The 18170-nt window shown below is 38.1% G+C and overlaps 1 protein-coding gene across 8 annotated transcripts in view; it reads right to left on the bottom strand.

The window, feature by feature from the left end:
• MEI4 (meiotic double-stranded break formation protein 4) overlaps positions 1 to 11242 on the bottom strand; it is a 304891-nt gene extending 293649 nt beyond the window's left edge. For 2 of the 8 annotated variants that reach the window (XM_077159255.1, XM_077159257.1), the window contains exons 1-3: positions 10237 to 10330; positions 8112 to 8167; positions 4636 to 4676 (exon numbers count right to left, since the gene is read on the bottom strand). The gene's annotated coding sequence lies outside the window, so the exon portion shown is untranslated. Of the gene's footprint in view, positions 1 to 4635; positions 4677 to 8111; positions 8168 to 10236; positions 10396 to 11146 lie in introns of those variants that run through there. The other 6 variants (XM_077159254.1, XM_077159263.1, XM_077159260.1 and 3 more) reach the window with 5 other exon arrangements.
• Positions 11243 to 18170: the final 6928 nt, after the last annotated feature.

The following is an 18170-nucleotide window of genomic DNA, read 5'->3' as shown; positions in this document are numbered from 1 at the left end:
CCCATCTTGTTTTGACTAAAAATCTGGCCATCAGAAAGAAGGCCAGAGCCATCTCCTTCCTTTTTGCATTGGCTCTCACTCTATCTCTCTGCTCAATAAATCCACGTTGCTTTGACTCACTGTCATGCGTGGATTCCTTAATGACCCCGTGCCCGCCAATACTGACCTCACTCTCTTACCTGTCTCTGCTTTTTAGGTGGTACTTTCTGCAGGTCAATCCCAACTGAAGCCAGAAGACATCTAGGTCTACTGGTATGGACACTACAGAATGGACAAGGGTTGGGGAAGAGGATCTGGAAATCAAACTGAAGATATCCAGCACAAATGCTAACAAAGCTATGTAAAACTAAGGGCAAACAACAGAAACCCTCGAGTAGGTAAGAGGTTGGAATACATTTTTTCCCAATCCTTTCCAAAGGAATGAATTTGCATTTTTACTGGTACAGATTCACTGATCATTTGCATCTTGCTATAATTGTATAGCCATACCTCTTTTTCATTCTGCAGGTGTCTCCCCTGATTTTGTTCTCCAGACTAAATATTCAGCTGAAGTATTTACTCTGGCCAAAATGGTAGTACCAGGGAATATACATCAAAAGACCTACAAATCGGAATAATCATCTAGCCAAACTGAGGCAATTTTCCATCAGATATCCTTGCTACTCATTCATTTATTCAAAACACACATTTAACAAGCTCCTACTTGTCAGGCATCATGCTAGATGTAGACAAACAATCCCATCCCTGTGATCATGGATCCATAGACTAAAATCAATCATGCCAATGTACAACATAACCTGGTCAGTAAAGGGATCTCAGATGTGCTCTAGATCAGGTGTGACAAACTACTACCAAGGCTGGGACTCCAATTTCTATTAACTTTTACTAGAATAGGACCACACCCATTTGTTTATGTATTGTTGATTTCACACTATAACTACAGAGTTGAGTAGTTGCAACGGAAACATTATAACCCACAAAGCTTAAAACATAAAGCTTAAAGCTTATAGGTTTAAAGGTTTACCAACTCTTTAAAGCTTAAAACTTTACCAACTCTTTTCTGGATAAAATTTAATGATGATAGGAGTTCTAGGGAGATGGCAGAATAGGATTGGTTGAGTTCACCCCTACTCCAAGTAACAGCTAGAGAAGTAAGAGAAAAAAATGATTGGGACAGTGATTTCCAGTGACAAGTGAACTGGGAGTGTCTTCTATACCACATAGGGAGGCCCTGATTGCAAAAGCTAAAGAATTCACATGCAAAGAACCAGAGACCATCCAGCCAGTGCAAACAGTCTAAGACTGCACTGGTGCCCTGGGCACATGCACACCTTTGCCCCACCCTCTGGCACAAGCACCCTGACTCCATACCTAGCACGTGTTCACGTGAGCATCTGTGCCACACAGCCCCTGCCCTGCATACACATGCACCCCTGCCCCACCCCCCATGCCTCTGCATACCCACACCAGAGCCCTCCTCGCCCGACATCATCCACCCCTGACCCATGTCCAGTAACCACTGTGACCTGTGCCCTGCACCCCCTGCACACTCATGCTCGCATCCCAGCCCCTCTGCACCCTCCACCTGCACAAGGACACACTGTGCCCTGACTTAAGTGACCCGTACACCACACCCTGATACCAATGACCCCCAAGCTCTGCATGCCCACCCACATCCTGCATGCATACCAGGCCACATGCATCCATATAGCCCCTCCATCCACCTCCCACCACACCTTACCTCTGTGTCCCCAATACCGCACCCTTCTCCTGTGTACCAAGGCCTGCCTAAGCTGCACCCCACCTCCACAACCCCTGCATGGCCCCTCCACAACCACATGCTCCACACCCCACACTCACAAGCACCAGCATTAGTGTCCCTGATCCATGCCTATACCTGCACCACACTGTTGGGCCCCACCCCATGCCCTGCATTCTGCTCCACATCCATTCCACAAATACAAAGCTTTAGAATAATGAAGGAAATCAATTGCTAAAGTAACTCTATTAAGATATTTAAATGCCTCAAAGGCAACAGAAGATCACTAAGCATATAAAGATGCAGACAGATAAACCCAGACTAATGATTAAATTAAAATATAGGAGGAGACAGACTTTGGAACAACTAATCAGAGATGTTCATATACTTCTATTAAATAAAATCAATGGATTGGTTAATGACATAAAGGAGATCAAGAAGACACTAGAAAGGAATAAAGAGGAATTTTGAAAGAATGAACAGAAAAATAGAAGAAATCATAGAAATTAAAGATGCTATATAACAAATCAAAGATTTCCTAGAGACATACAACAGCATATTTAAAGAGGTAGAAGAAAGAATAAGCAACTAGATGACAGGACAACTGATCTCAAATACACGAAAGACCAAATGGCAAAAAAAGATGGAAAAATTTGAATTGGATCTCAGAAAAATGGTGGACAAAACAAAACGCACAATATAAGACTCATCAGTGTCACAGGAGAAGAGAAGAGTAAAGGGCTAGGAAGATTAGTTGAGGATATAATGGGGAAAAACTTCCCAACCCATATTAAGGGCAGAAATTTGCAAATTAAAGAAGTCCAATGTTCTAGTTTGTTGGCTGCCAGAATGCAACATACCAGAAATGGAATGGCTCTTAAAAGGGGGAATTTAATGAGTTGCTAGTTTACAGTTCTAAGGCTGAGAAAATGTCCCAATTAAAACAAGTCTATAGAAATATCCAACCCAAGGCATCTGGGGAAAGATACTTTGGTTCAAGAAGGCCAATAACGTTCAACATTTCTCTCTCAGCTGGAAGAGCACATAGCAAACATGGTGGAATCTGCTAGCTTTCTCTACCAAAAAAGGGGACTCTCTCCAAAATGTTGCCTCTTTTAAAGGATTTCAGCAAGCACCTCCACCTTCAGTGGGTGGAGACACACCACCATGGAAATCATCTAATCAAGTTACCACCCACAATTGGGTGGGTCACATTTTCATGGAAACAATCAAAATGCTCCCAGCCAGCAATACTGAATGAGGATCAAAGGGCATGGCTTTTCTGGGGTCCACCACAGATTCAGACCAGCACACCCAATGATCTCCAAAAAGAATAAATCCAAACAAACCTTCCCCAAGATACATACGAATCAGTTTGTCAAATGTTGAAGAGAAGCAGAAAATCCTAAAAGCAATAAGTAAAAAAAACAATCTATTACACACAAAGGAAACCACATAAGACTGAGTTCTGACTAATCAACTGGTACCATGAATGCAGGAAGGCAGTGGTTTGATATATTTAAGATCCTGAAAGAGGGAGACTTCCAGCCAAGAATTCTATACTCAGCTAAACTGTCCTTCAAAACTGGGGGAAAGATTAAAATTCTCACAGACAAACAAATGCTGAGAGAATGTGTCAACAAGAGACAAGCACTATAAGAAATAATAAAAAGAGTTCTGTCGGCTAAAAAAAATAGACAGGACAGGAAGGTCTGGAGGTGGGCACAGAATTGAAGAGTACCAGTAAGGGTAATTTAAAGGATAAAAAGAAAAAGATGGTAAAGAATATATAGATCTGACAAATAAAATCCAAATGATAAGAGGGTAGATTCAAGAAATGCCTTTACAGTAATAACTTTGAGTGTTAACAGACTAAACTTACCAATTAAAAGACATTACTGACAAAATAGATTAATAAATATAAACCAGCTATATGCTGCTTACAAGAGACTCATCTTAGACACAAAGATACAAATAGATTAAAAGAGAAAGGATGGAAAAAGATGATCCAGGCAAGCTATAACCAAAGAAAGTAGGAGTAGCTATATCAGTATCAGACAAAATAGACTTTAAATGTAAAGACATCATAGGAGACAAAGAAGGACATGATATATTAATAAAAGGGATAATTCATCAAGAAGAAATAACAATCATAAATGTTTATGCTCTCAGTCAAGGACTTCCAAAGTACATGAGACAAACACTGACAAAACCGAAGGAAGCAACAGACCATAATAGTAGGAAAACTTCAATATACTACTGTCCTCTATAGATAGAACAACCAGAGGATCAACAAGGAAATAGAAAACTTAAACAATCGGATAAATGAATTAGACCTAAAAGACATATATAGGTCATTACACCCCAAAACCAGGATACACATTCTTCTCTAGTGTTAATGGAACATCCTCCAGGATAGAGCATATGCTGAGGCACAAAACAGATCTTTGTAAATTTGAAAACGCTGAAATTATTCAGAGCACTTTTTATGACCACAATGGAATGAATTTGGATCTCAACAACCACCAAAGAATGAGAACTTTCAAAAAAACATGAGGATTAAATAACACAGTCTTAAACAACCAGTTGGTTAAAGAAAAAATTGCTAGAGAAATTGGTACCTATCTGGAGACAAATGAAAACAAGAATACAACATATCAGAATTTATGGGATGTGGCAAAGGCTGTGTTGAGAGGGAAATTTATTGCCCTAAATGCCTATATTAAAAAAGAAGAGGGTGGCCACGGTGGCTCAGCAGGTAGAGTTCTCACCTGCCATGCCAGAGACCTGGGTTCAATTCCCGGTGCCTGCCTATGCAAAAAGAAGAGCAAAAATCGAGGCCAGGTGCACAGGTTGTTCAGTGGTAGAATGCTCACCTTCCATATGGGAGACCAGGTTCAATTTCTGGACCATGCACCTAAAAAAAAAAAAAAATCAAGGCCTTAACTGGTCATCAGGAGGAACCTGAAAAAGAACAACAACCTAATCACAAGGCAAATAGAAGAAGAGAAATAACAAAGATTAAGGCAGAGTTAAATTAATGGGAGAACAACAGAAAGACTCAGTAAAACCAAAAGTAGGTTCTTTGAGAAAATCAGTGAATTGATGAGCCTCTGGCAAGGCCAACAGAGAAAAAAAAAGGGAGGATGCAAATAAACAAAATCAGAAATGAGAGGGTGATCATTACCACAGACCCTGATGAAATAAAAAACAGTCATAAGAGGATACTATGAACAACTAACTATAGGCCAACGAACTAGACAAATTAGATGAAATGGACAACTTCCTGGAAACATAGGAACAAGCTAAATGGTTAGCTAACGAGGTTGAACTTAAATGTAAGGGAACAAAGAGAAGTGAAGGTGTTTTACTAGTGGGTCTATAAGTATATTATATTGCAAATGAACATAATTGAAAGAAGTTGTATAAACCTATGTGTCCCACCAATTAACACTACAAATATTTAATAAATAAGTTCTTGCATGAACTTCTGCAAAGGTATGAATCTTGTGCAACGAATGTATAAGTTTGGGGTATAGGGGGAAAATTGCTGTTGCATGCTATGGGCTATGTTTAATAGGAAAACATCAATAGTATCACAGCAACACCAGGGTAAATAATGCAGGGAGGGACAAGAATTAAGGGGAGGTTTAGATTTTCTATTTGGTGAGGGTGTGTTTATTGATTATCTTTCTTTTGAGAACAATGAGATTACCTAAAATTGAGAGTGTTGATGGGCTGTTGATTTTGTACATTATACATGATGCCCAGTGAATGGAAGTGGCTGAAGGATGCACTGACTGAAGGGTAGATTGGCGAATGATGGTGTATACATGATTGAATATTGTGTCTCTACAAAAAGGAATGAAATTGTAATGCATGCAACATTGTGAATGAACCTATGAGACATTTGGTGAGGCAAAATAAGCCAGAAACAAACAAAAAAATATATTGTATGGTCTCATTTAGAAAATACCTATAAGAAAACGGGGCCTAGATTTTACGTACTTATAGCAGTTGAATTTAGTACAGAGCCATAACTGTTATTTCTGGATTTGAGAGGCTATTTTATATATGTATAATCTGATATTTAGAGATAAGAATGAAGCTGATCAAGTTGGGATTAAAGTAATTCAGAATACAGAGGTAAAGAAGACATTGTTTGTATTTCAGAACTTCATCTACTCTTTGAGACCAAAGGAAGAAAGCCTTATTTTGGCCAGAAAAAAAATTAATGCGCTAAATTTTCTTTAGCACATAATCTAACTCAGTCCATCTGGACAGATGATTTAAACAATTCAAACACAGGAAGTCCAAAATAAAAAGAGGACCTTTAATCCTGTATAGCTTAACATAATGCCTGGATACATCCCAGAGTAGATTAAGCAGATAATCAAAAAGTATTGGCAAAGTCCCTTGAGGGATGGGAAAAATATATATGGAACTATTAAACTTCACCAATGGGGGAAACCCCAGAAACTATGCAAACATTAGGGACAGCCAAATCACTAGGCCATGCCCTTGATTTGGAGGCTTGCTCTTGTGAAGTTTATGTAGGTAGCAGAGAAGCTTAGCCTGCCTACAGGTATACAAAAGAGTTACTTCAGGAGGACCTCTTTTTTTGTTCAGATGTGGCCTCTTTCTCTCTCTAATCCCAACTCTGCAAATTAAATCATATTCCTCCCCCCACACATAGGACTTGACATCCAAGTGTGAAAGTCCCCTTACAGGCAAGGGTGATGACTCCCAGGGATGAGCCTGGCCCTGGCACTATGGAATCAACATTGCCATCCTGACCAAAAGGGGGAAAAGAAGCATAACAAATAAGGTATCAGTAGATGAGAGAGTTCAAATAGAGTCAAAAGGCTACTCTGGAGTTTACTCTTTAAAGCAAGCTTCAGTTAGATGTTGCTATCACAGCTTGCCAAACCCCAACCAAAACTATTCCTGTATAAGATTCTACAATGGTTCCATGCACTAGGGTAAATTTTCAGGAGCTTACAGCCTCCCAAGGGTTTCTGGACTAGATAAATCCTGAAATGCAGAAGAACCAGTCTCTCCAAACATCAACTATTTCCAACCCCCATCCCATATTATCAACAGCCCCTTTCAACATGAAAAAGTTGAATGGGCATAGCCCAAATACCCCCTAAAGAGTGGGAGAAAGTTCAAAAAGATGATGGTGGAGTTATACAGAGAAGGTAGGATTTAACAAATGAGTATGATTGTTGAATCATTATATTGATATTTCTTTTAGTCTCCAGTTTCTAAGAGCAGCTAGAAATAAAAACCTAAAAATTCTGGAACTGTAACCCATACCAAACTCTGAAATCTGTTCTACAACTAATTGCTGTGATGTGTTTTGAAATGTATTGCTTTTTGGTATATCATGTTATTTTTCAAAAAAAAATAAAAGGAAAGGTCAATTGCAATGATAGAGACACAGCTATCTGATGATATTATGAACCACTGATAGTACACTTTGGATAATTACATGGTATGTGAACATATAACATATACCAATTAAAAAACTAAAATAAAAATAGAGGGGCACATGGAGAAAACTATTGAAAAGAATGGACTGTAGTAAACAGTAATAGTTTAGAATTCTTTCTCAATAGTAACAATTTACTACACCAATACTTTGAGTCAATAATGGCGGATAAGTAGCATGAAGGGTTTGGGGTTTTATTTTCTATTCTTATTTTGGTTCTGGAGTAATAAAAATACTCTAAAATCCTTCATGGGGTTGTATGTACAACCATTTGAAGATATTGTGAGCCAGTGATCGTATACTTTGGATGGTTTGTGTTGTGTGTGGATATATATCAATATTTTTTTTTTTTAAATCTAGTGATGTTAAAACCTAATCTTTGTTCTAGATAAAGCACCATAATTATAAAATACTAACGTTGGTGCAGTAAAACAAAATACTATCACTCATAATACATCCCTGAGTATCCTACATAAAAAACAAATCATGCATTAGACTGACTTCCTGCAGGGTTGTATTTCTACTGTTAAAAGTAGTTTTGTTTTGATTTGCTTTTCCCTTCCATTGTAAAGAAAGGTAACAAAAAAGAACTATGTAACTGATGTCTTCTATTAACAGCTTAATTCAGATGATAGTCACATTGTCTTATATTATAAATAGTCTTTTGAGTGATCGGAATTTTTCCATATCACAGAAGGCCCATTTTTAGAAAAGATCCTTTCCTCTAAATCATGCCAAACAAATTTTCACAGGAGTGACTTTAGGCTAGCTTTTAAATTGAACAATAAAATTGATTGTAGGAGCACTTAGCCAATAGTCAAGTGCCATGCAAATGCAAAATCATACCAGCAATAGTACCTTTGCTTCACTGCACACAGACACAGGAGTGGATGCTTATTCCCCAATCACTTGACCTAGAGAGCATTAAAATTTTAAATGAAAAAAAAAAAAAGGCATACTTTCATTGGCTGTTACAAAAAATTCTTAATAAGAAGTGACAGGCCCTGAGCAGGCTGTGGTTCCTCCAAAGAGACTAAGTGAGTGGTGGCTGTGCTGATCATCGATTTGCCATTCCCAAATCATTTTTTCTTTCCTAATGGGAATCAATGTAGCATGAATGAAATTAAATGACCACTTAGTTCACATTTAGTCATCATAAGGCAGCAATAATTGGCTTGGGAAAGATCTTTGCAAAGCCTCATTTCCTAAAAATTTCCCAACACAAGCGACCCACTGGTAAGATACATTTCCAGTGTTCAAGAGAGGAGAGACAGCAACTAACAGTTAACAGAAAACCATAAATGAGATAATAATGGTAGGAGATAGCAGCCTTGAAAGGATGGCTGACTTGATCGATGACTAAAGAGATCTCTTTTAGGTGACAGCTTAAACATTCCATCTTAGAACGGTCTTCCTAGATACCTTCAGACCATGTTCATTCCTTCTAAAATACGTGATCTTAACATTCCATATTCTTCTTTCTTATCAGTTACCACAATTGCAACTGAATAATTCATTATTTAATTAGTCGTTTAATGTCTATGTCACTCAGTGGCAAGTGAGTTCCATGAACTCATTACCTATCTGGTTAGACATGATAAGCACTGAAAAACTATTAGTTGACTGACTTAATGAATGAATGAATAGCAAGCAAGCTGGATCCTAGGCACTCTACCAGCCTAGAAAAAAGCTCAGCTTAGTCTATGGTATGTTCCCCAAAACTTACAGCAAATGCCTTGCTATCCTTATATACCATAAGCAGTATTCTAAAAGAATATGCCCTAAGTACATGCCAACTCCTTACATCTCGCCTACTATCTCCTCTCTCCTCTTTCAATATCTCCCTTTGTACTGACCTCTATACCTTAGTATATAGTACTGCTCAAGTTGCTCCCAACTTCAAGAAAGGAAAAAAAACTCTCCAACCACCTCCACCTTACCTAGCTGCCCTTATCAAGTTGCAAGTGACACAGTAATTGCCAAATCTTATGGCCACTTGCTAAGCCCCATTATACTTCTCAGCAGCATCTGGCCTTGATGACCACCCCTCTACTATTAAAACACTTTGCTCCTTGGCTTCAGTGGCACTACTCCCCATCTATCCCCCTAAACTAGTTCTGTCAATTCTATAACCTAATATATCTAAAAATTTGTCTATTCCTTCCTCATATCATTAATATCTCCTGCATTAATGTATACAACAGCCTTCTGACTGATACAATGCAGTCTCACCAATACATTCTCCACAACACAGCCAAGTGACCCGACCTAATTTAACTGTCGTTGTAACCCTGACTTTCATCTTTAAGTGTCCTGGTACAGCACGTGTACACATGGCGTACACATGTCCTATGAAAGAACCAAGAGATTCTCTCTGATCCTCCCTCGTATATCCACTGGGCCCCTAACACACTTAAATACTCTGAAACATTAGATAAGGTAAGACTTTCCATATTTTAACAAGGCCCCCAAAATACTGCTTTTAGCTTTCCAAACCAGTATTCATGGCTTTCTAAACCACTGTCACTCATGAAAAAAGAATAAAACCATACTCAGAATCATCCATTTGTGCTCCTGACCTCCATTTCAAATTTTATTTCTGAATTTCATTATTTGTAGCCCATGGCCCTGCTCTGAAATAGTTATCCAGATTATTCATGTTCCAATTATAAATGTCCTCCTAAACCGTTCTCAAATTGTAAGTCTTCCCAAACAAAAACAACGAGAATAACGGTCAGCTAGCAACTCACAAATCTCTGCCAACCAATGGACTCTGAATGCATCCATATTACAAACTGTAAATGTCTAGATATTAAATAGGAAATAAAAGGCAATACAAACAAGCCTGAGAAAGTCATCAATATGTGTAGATAATTATGTTGCCAGAAATACTGCTATTGAAAAATACATCCTACTCATGAACAGAGTCCATCTTATGTGTTATTCCCACAGTATGAACACTGTTAATATTAAACAACAGTACACTTCTTTCCAAAATGTGCCTCTGCTATTTCAGGTTCTGAAGCCAAATGAAGCCTTTCACAATCCAGTGCAAGCTATTTCTCCAGACTTACTTCCTACGATTTCACTTCAAACACTCCACACACAATAAAACATTCTGGAGTACACGGGTGGTTCGGTGGTAGAATGCTCGTCTTCCAAGCCGGAAACCTGGATTCGATTCTCGGACCAAGCACCGCCCCCCCCCCACACACACACACAACTAAAAACAACATTCTGTTCTCACCATACATATCTGCCTTCTGAAACCTGTTCTCTTACAAGTCTCTTTATCGGTATTGTATTTCCCCAGTCCAGCCCCTGTTTCTCAAATGTATGGGACTTATTCTTCCTTAAGGTCCTACTTCCTTGTTAAAGCTTGTCCTACCATGCAGTTTCATCCTTTACCCCGTTAAGTCTCATGATCTATTTGTCCATCACTAGCACAAGCCTGAGGGGGCCCTGACAGAGAAGGCTGTATCTGTCCCCTCTTTCACACCTACGAGGCTTACTATAGTTCCTCCAGTAGAGAGGGTGTTCAATAAAACGATGTGCTAAATGAATGACGGCCAGCTCCCCTACAGCCTCGAAAAACAAGCCTCTCCTTCTCTGGGAAGCTTCCGGACCCAGGTTGGTGCTCAAACCACGCTTGAACATGCTCAGTCTTGAAATACCAGAGGAACCCACAGACTTCAGGGCCTATTCTTCAAAGTTCCAGTGCAGATGCAATGTAGTCCTGTTCGGTCAACCATGCGCGGATGCTAACGGCGCTAACTCAGGCCAAAGCAAGGACACGCGAAAGGCAGCGTGGCCCACACAGGCAGCAAAGGAAGCCCGTGTGGTGGGGGAGGTGAAGCGCCATCGAAGGCCAGCAGGGGCCCTTCCCCACCTACCTTCACGCCTTCTGTAGAGGAGTCAGGGCGCCCTCAGAGTGGCGGGGAGGAAGAGCAGAGGTTCTGCACCATCCCCAAGACGGCAGGAATCCGAGTGCGGGGGTGGGGGGGGCGGGGGCGGTGAGCACCGCAACACACGGGGGCGAAGGGGGTGAAGACAGATGCCGAGCTCCCGCTGCTTACCCTTAAGGGGAAGTGGGAAGGACAAAGTCCCAGAGACCACAAGCCCCAGAAGCCCCTGCGGCCGGCTCTGCCCGGGTTGGCTGAGTGTTCCCAGAAGTCGCTTGGGAGTGAGTCAGGAGAAGATGCCCCCAGCTGGTTGTAGGAGCCCAGGCAATAAGAGGGCTGAGTTCAGGAGTACATGAACTTTGGTCTTGCAAAGGAAAAGCCAGGTCGCATTCCCAAGGAGTGCAGTGTATCCTCACGGGTTTGCGAGCCAGAGATAAAATTCAGGCCTTCAGGAAAAAAAAAAAAAAAAAACCAGCTAAAATATGAAAATAACTTCCTTGGGGAAACTTCTCATGGAAATTGATGCATTGGCGTTAAAGGTGGAGCACCTGAGGGGAGGGTGGACCTTGAGAACTGAAGAAGAGATGAATTTTAAAATAAATTTTTCTTTTCCTAAAAATGAAATTTAAATGTTTACTTCTTCAAGAAATTATAATTATAGCGTGATTTTCTCACTTTGCTATTGCCGCGTTGTATTTTTCAACCTATATCCGTAATCATTTTTTTGTCTTACATCATTAAAAATTTTCACATATTAGAATTCCAGCCGAATTCTCATCATCCTTATGAAAGATTTTCTGTGTTTTTCTTTAGTATTATAAACAGTGTTGATGGCTATTGTGTAAAGGAATGTGAATACAAATTTAAGGAATAAAATATCGAGCAGTTCTAAATAGAGATATGTTTGGCTTATTTTGCTAAATGGATGAACCTTCCTAATTAAGACATCCGTTTCCATTCAACCAGCTATTGTACTTCTTTTTAAAATGTTAAGCATTTTAGGAGGAAAAGAAGTGTAGCAAATAAGGTATCGGTGGCTGAGAGTTCAAATGGAGTTGAGAGGATACCCTGGAGGTCACTCTTACACAAACTTCAGTTAGACATTGCTATGTAACTTGCCAAACCCCAACCAAAACCATTCCTGCATTCTACAAAGGTTCCATGCTAAACTAGGGTAACTTTCCAAAACCTACACCTCCAGATGGGTCTGTGAACCAGAAGTCCTGAAATGTAGAGGGCCCAGACCTTCCAGAACATCAACTAGTTCCTCATCCCATTATCCCATAATGCAACAGCCCCTTCCAATATGAAAAAGTTAGAATGGGCATAGCCCAAATACCGCTAAAGAGTGGGGGGAAATCAAAGGTGATGGTAGATTTATACAGAGAAGGTCAAGTTTAACAAATGATTATGATTTTCAAATCATTATACTGACATTTCTTTCAGCCTCCAGTACCTTAGGGCTGCTAGAAATAAAAACCTAAAATTGTGGAACTGCAACCCATACCAATCTTTGAAATCTATTCTACAACTAATTGTTGAGATGCACTTTGAAATTTATTGTTTTTATGTATATATGTTATTTAAAGAGAAAGAGAAATTAACAGAGAAAATAGGATTTAACAAATGAGTATGACTGCTGAATATTGATATTGATATTGATATTTCTGTTCATCTCTAGTCTCTTGGAGTAGCTAGAAGATAAAATGAAAAATCATGAAACTATGGCCCACATCAAACTTTAAAATCTATTCTATAACTACTTGTTCAAAAGTACTTGGAAATTTATTGCTTTTTTGTTCAAATGTTATATTTCACAATAAAAAAGAAGTTTAAAACTAAAAAAAAAAAATGTTAAGCATCTTTAACCATTTGTGCATTAAAGTCAGTGATTTTAAGTTTTTTGTAATCTGTTTAATATATCATTTTTCAATAATCCCACAGAGGTCAATTTCAGGTAAACCAGACTGAATGATCTCAAACTCCAAATTAATGAAGACAAAATTAAATAGTTTACTGTATTTGCTGTACTTATTTCAGAAATGTAAAATCCAATCCTATTTAGTCTATCACAGAGATAAGCAAGAGTCAAGTACTTAATAAATGTAGCAAAGTCGCATGTGTTGCTGCATGTATGAAATATCATTTCAATTTCCCTCATCCCTTTATTCATTCATTAAACAAATTGGATTGAACTATTATGTGCCAGGCATTGGGCAGGGAGTGATTATGGTCCTGTACAAGCTCACAGTCTGGTAATTAAAAGAAATGGGTAAGCAAATATCAAAATATAATAACAAACACTGAAGAGCTATGGGAAAACTGTAGTATAAGTTTTAATAAAATCTTATTTTGTAAGTAGCCATTGACCTAAGTAACATTTACCATTTTCTTTTATCTTCTGTATTAGCCAGGGTTCTCTAGAAAAACAGAATCAGCAGGAGATATCTGTTGATATAAAATTTATTAAAGTGTCTCACGTAACTGTGGGAATGTAGAGTCCAAAGTCTGTAGGGCAGGCTGCAAGTTGGTGATTCCAATGACTGTCCTCAGTGAGCTCTCAGGAGAGGCTGGCTGGGCAACCATGGGAATGTAAGGGTCCAAGGTCTGTAGGGTACGCTGCAAGCTGGTAACTCCGAAGAAGTTCCTCAACAAACTCTGAGGAGAGACTGACTGGACACCAATGGAAATGGAAGAGTCCAAAATCTGTAGGGTAGGCTGTGAAGCTGGTGACTCTGATCATGGGTCTGGACAAACTCCATAGGAGAGGCTCACAGGTTGCAACAGGAAAGTGACTGTCTCTTCTGAATCCTCCTTAAACGCCTTCCAGTGATTAGATTAAGCATCATTCATTTCAGAAGACACTCCCCTTAGCTGATTACAAATGCAATCAGCTATCGATGCAGACAACATAATCATGATTTAAGTCCACGAAATGTCCTCATAGCAACAGACAGGCCAGTGCTTGCCTGACCAGATGACTGGGCATCATGACTTGGCCAAGCTGACACATGAACCACACCATGAAAGCTTCTAAAAATGGAGTGATTATGAATTTTATGAAAGTGGATAATAGTAAACAAATCTTATTAAAATTGTTCAAATTTTAGTACTAGTTTTTGACATTCCCTAGTGTGAGTACATGATAAATAATCAATACATTTTTGTTAAATAAAGAAATGAGTAAATTCTAGATACCTTAAAACATTTAATCTTGTGCCTTTTAGAAACTACATTTCTGAAAAAAATCTCGTGGTCCAGCTATATGGGCCATGGCCCAAACCACTTTGGTAAAGGAGTTTGTGAAGAACAGAGAAAGGTGAAAACATGCCAAGGTGCACCAAAGATCACTTAGCTCTTTGTTATTCATTGCATTCACATGTATTGAATAGAGCTTGAGAATGTAGGCAAAACTTAGAAAATTATGCTTCTGTGATATGTTTCAATAGAGCAAATTCCTTAAATGCCAGTCAGTTTATACCTTAGCAGAGGAAATTAGTAATAGTTTCTGTTTATGAATTTTCAGGATCCAAATTAAAACACACAAAAAATGGTTTACTTCCATGAAAAATATGAACATTAGGTGAATAAAGTTATTGTTAGTTATTAGCTAAGTCATTATTAGCCAGATAACATTATTTTATAAAATAAAATTATGAAAATGTTAGTAAGCCTGTCTATGAAGAAACAGAAACTTCCAGGCAAGTATCCATTACAAAGGAGAAAATTATTGGCTCTGTGTTCAATCCAACAGTTCAGAAATATTTATTGTATTAGGTATTAAGTATGAATAAGGAAGAACCTGGTCTCAATGATTTTGCAATCTAGTAAGGAAGTAAAACTTTCCCATCAACTGTGATACAATACCAACTAACAAATAATGGAACACACTCACTGTACCAGATTATCATGGACTACTTGATTTAATTATTCCTCCCAAATTTCTTATGGGGAAATTGCTATTTTTTTTAAACTAGAGAAGTTGTAGGTTTACAGAAAAATCATGCAGAATATATAGAATTCCCATATACCGCCATCATTCTAAGATTTCCCTATTATAATACTTTGCATTAATGTGGTATCTTTGATACAATATAATTGCATCATTAACTATAGTCCATAGTTTACATTAGGGTCACTATTTGCTTTGTAGAGTTCTATGGTTTGTTTGTTTTATTCTGGTAACATATATACAATCTAACATTTCTCCTTTGAACTGCATTCAAATATACAATTCAGTGCCACCATCACCATCATCACTTACCAAAATGTTTCCATTACCACAGATAGAAACAGTCTACCGATTAAGAATTAGCTGCTTATTCCCTACCCCAACCCTGACCCATGGCAACCTGTATTCTAGTTTCTCATTCTATGAATGTGCATATTTTAATTACTTCATATAAGTGAGATCATACAATGTTTGTATTTTTCTGTCTGGCTTATTTCACTCAACATGTGTCTTCAAGGTTCACCCATATTGTCACATATATAAGAACTCCATTCCTTTTAATAGCTGAATTATATTCCATTGCATGTATATACCACATTTTGCATATGCATTCATGTATTAATGGACACTTAGGTTGCTTCCATCTTCTGGCTATTGTGAATAATGCCACTATTAATAAAGTGTGAAAATATCTGCTTGAGTGCCTGCTTTCAGTTCTTCTGAGTACATAACTAGAAGTGGGATTGCTGCATCATAGGGTAATTCTATACTTAACATTTGAAGGGACTGCCAAACTGTTTTCCACAACAGCTACACCATTTTATGTTCCTGCCAACATACATGTGCTCCTTTTTCTCCTCATCCACTTGTTACTTTCCATTTTGTTAAAAGTAAGCTATTCTGGTGGATGCGAACAGATATCTCACTGTGATTTTAATTTGCATTTCCCTAGCGGCTAATTACATTGAACATCTCTTCATGTGCTTATTGGACATTGGTATATCTTCTTTGAATAAATGTCTATTCAAATCCTTGGCCCATTTTTTAAATTGGAATTTTAAATTTGTTGTTTGCTTTTTGTTGATGGGGTATATATTTTGGATATTAGACCCTTATTGGATATATGGTTTCCAAATACTTTTTCTTGCTTTATAGCTTCTGTTTTCACTCTCTCAATAATGTCTGTGCAGGTTTGAAGCTGTTATGGCCCCAGAAAATGCCATATTCTTTTAATCCATTCTTGTGGGACATACCTATTGTAGGTAGAACCTTTTGATTAGGTTGTTTTAATTGAAATGTGACCCATCCCATTCAAGCTGGCTCTTAATCCTTTACTGGAGTGCTTTACGAAGATAAAAGACAGAAAGAAAAAGAAAAAAAAAAGAGAGAAACATCAAGAGAAAGAGCTTAGAGACAAACACCCTGGAGATGAAAAAGAACCCATAGAAGCTAAGAGAGAAAGCCAGTGGAATCAGAAGCTGAAAGCAATGGAAGCTGGGAGCAAAGGACTAACAGATGTTGGCTATGTGACTTCCCATGTGACAGAGGAAAGCAGCCTTTCCTCAGAGAAGGTATCTTCCTCCTGATGCCTTAATTTTGACATTTTCATGACTTTAGAACTATAAATTTGTAAGCTTATAAATCCCCATTGCAAAACCAACTCATTTCTGGTATATTGTATTCTGGCAGCTTTAGCAAACTGAAATAATGTCCTTCAGTGAACAAAAGTTTTTAATTTGATGAAATCCATTTTATCTATTTGTTTTGTTTTATTTTGTTGCTTCTGTTTTTGGTGTAAAGTCTAAAAACCCATTGCCTTCTATAAGGTCCTGAAGTTATGTCCTTATGTTTCCTTAGTAAAAAATTTAGAGTATTAGCACTCATACTTTAGTATTTTCTTTCTTAACATGGGCAGGCACCAGGAAGCCCCTATAATTTTAAACATACATTTCAAGTAGAAGAAATAAAGGAAATAGGCAGAAATATCAATAAATATTCAGAACAGAATGCTGATAAGACAAATCATTGAGAAAAGCACAAAGTTGATTTAATGATGGGAAAGTTTTACATGTGATAATATTTTGGTCTTTTTAAAGATGGAAATATTAATTAGTACAAAACAATAAAAAACATTAGGTTAAAAAGGTCACATCAATATTATATATTTTTAAAACCTCAACACAATCATTTTTAGGGAAGAAAAAAGTCAAGCAGAGTAGTGGCATATCTATTAGTTGAAGAATGTGGACTTTACATAGGTGCTATAGTGTATGGCTTAGCAGGATATGTAAACCATCTAAAATAGTCAGGAAGATAGGTATTAAAAATACCTATCAAGAGAAAAACCCGTTTCTTATGCACATCTATAATTTTTACCTAACAACATACATTTTTTATCCTCAATTGAGACAAATTGGTCTTTTTTTTTTTTACATTGATAGAAGGCATATCATGTAGTGATTATGATCATGGGCTTTGAACTAAGATGACATGGATTTGTTTCCTAGTTTTGCCTCTTACTAGCAAGTGACCCAAGGTAAATTAGCTGATTTTTTAAATTCCAATATCCTAATCTTTAAACTGGAGATTATCGTAATGGCACTCATATTAAATTATATAATTCAGACATAGCACCCAAGACAGCATCTGGCACTGATAACAGTTTATTAAAAATAGCTGACTTCAGCATCTGTGTTGATGACTTTAACCTCCACTCCTTGTTCAATACTGATAGAACGAATCTGTTTAACAATCTCAGAAGGACCATGCAAATCAGTGAGTTGCTTGTGAATTCTCATCTGGAAAGGATCCCAAGTCTTCATCACAAGGAGTTTTCCCTGTAGTGACTCTTAGAGTTTTGGTAGGCATCCGAACAGGTCCCTTCACCTTGGTTCTTTTCCTTTCACCTGTTATGAAGTCAGCACATACCTTCTCCGGAGACTTCACGTTGTGGCTGGTCAGGGTGATTCTAACGCTATGAATCGCCACGTCGGGTTCCACAGGCATCTTTCCAGTGTCCTTAAGAGCTATGGCTGTGGTATGGCTTCCTGATGACTTGTTCCT

This window comes from Tamandua tetradactyla, chromosome 5 (assembly GCF_023851605.1).
Source record: "Tamandua tetradactyla isolate mTamTet1 chromosome 5, mTamTet1.pri, whole genome shotgun sequence".
In the NCBI taxonomy this organism is placed as follows: Eukaryota; Metazoa; Chordata; class Mammalia; order Pilosa; family Myrmecophagidae; genus Tamandua; species Tamandua tetradactyla.
Note: the sequence above shows the minus strand (reverse complement) of the source record. Positions and strands in the feature narration are given on the sequence as shown.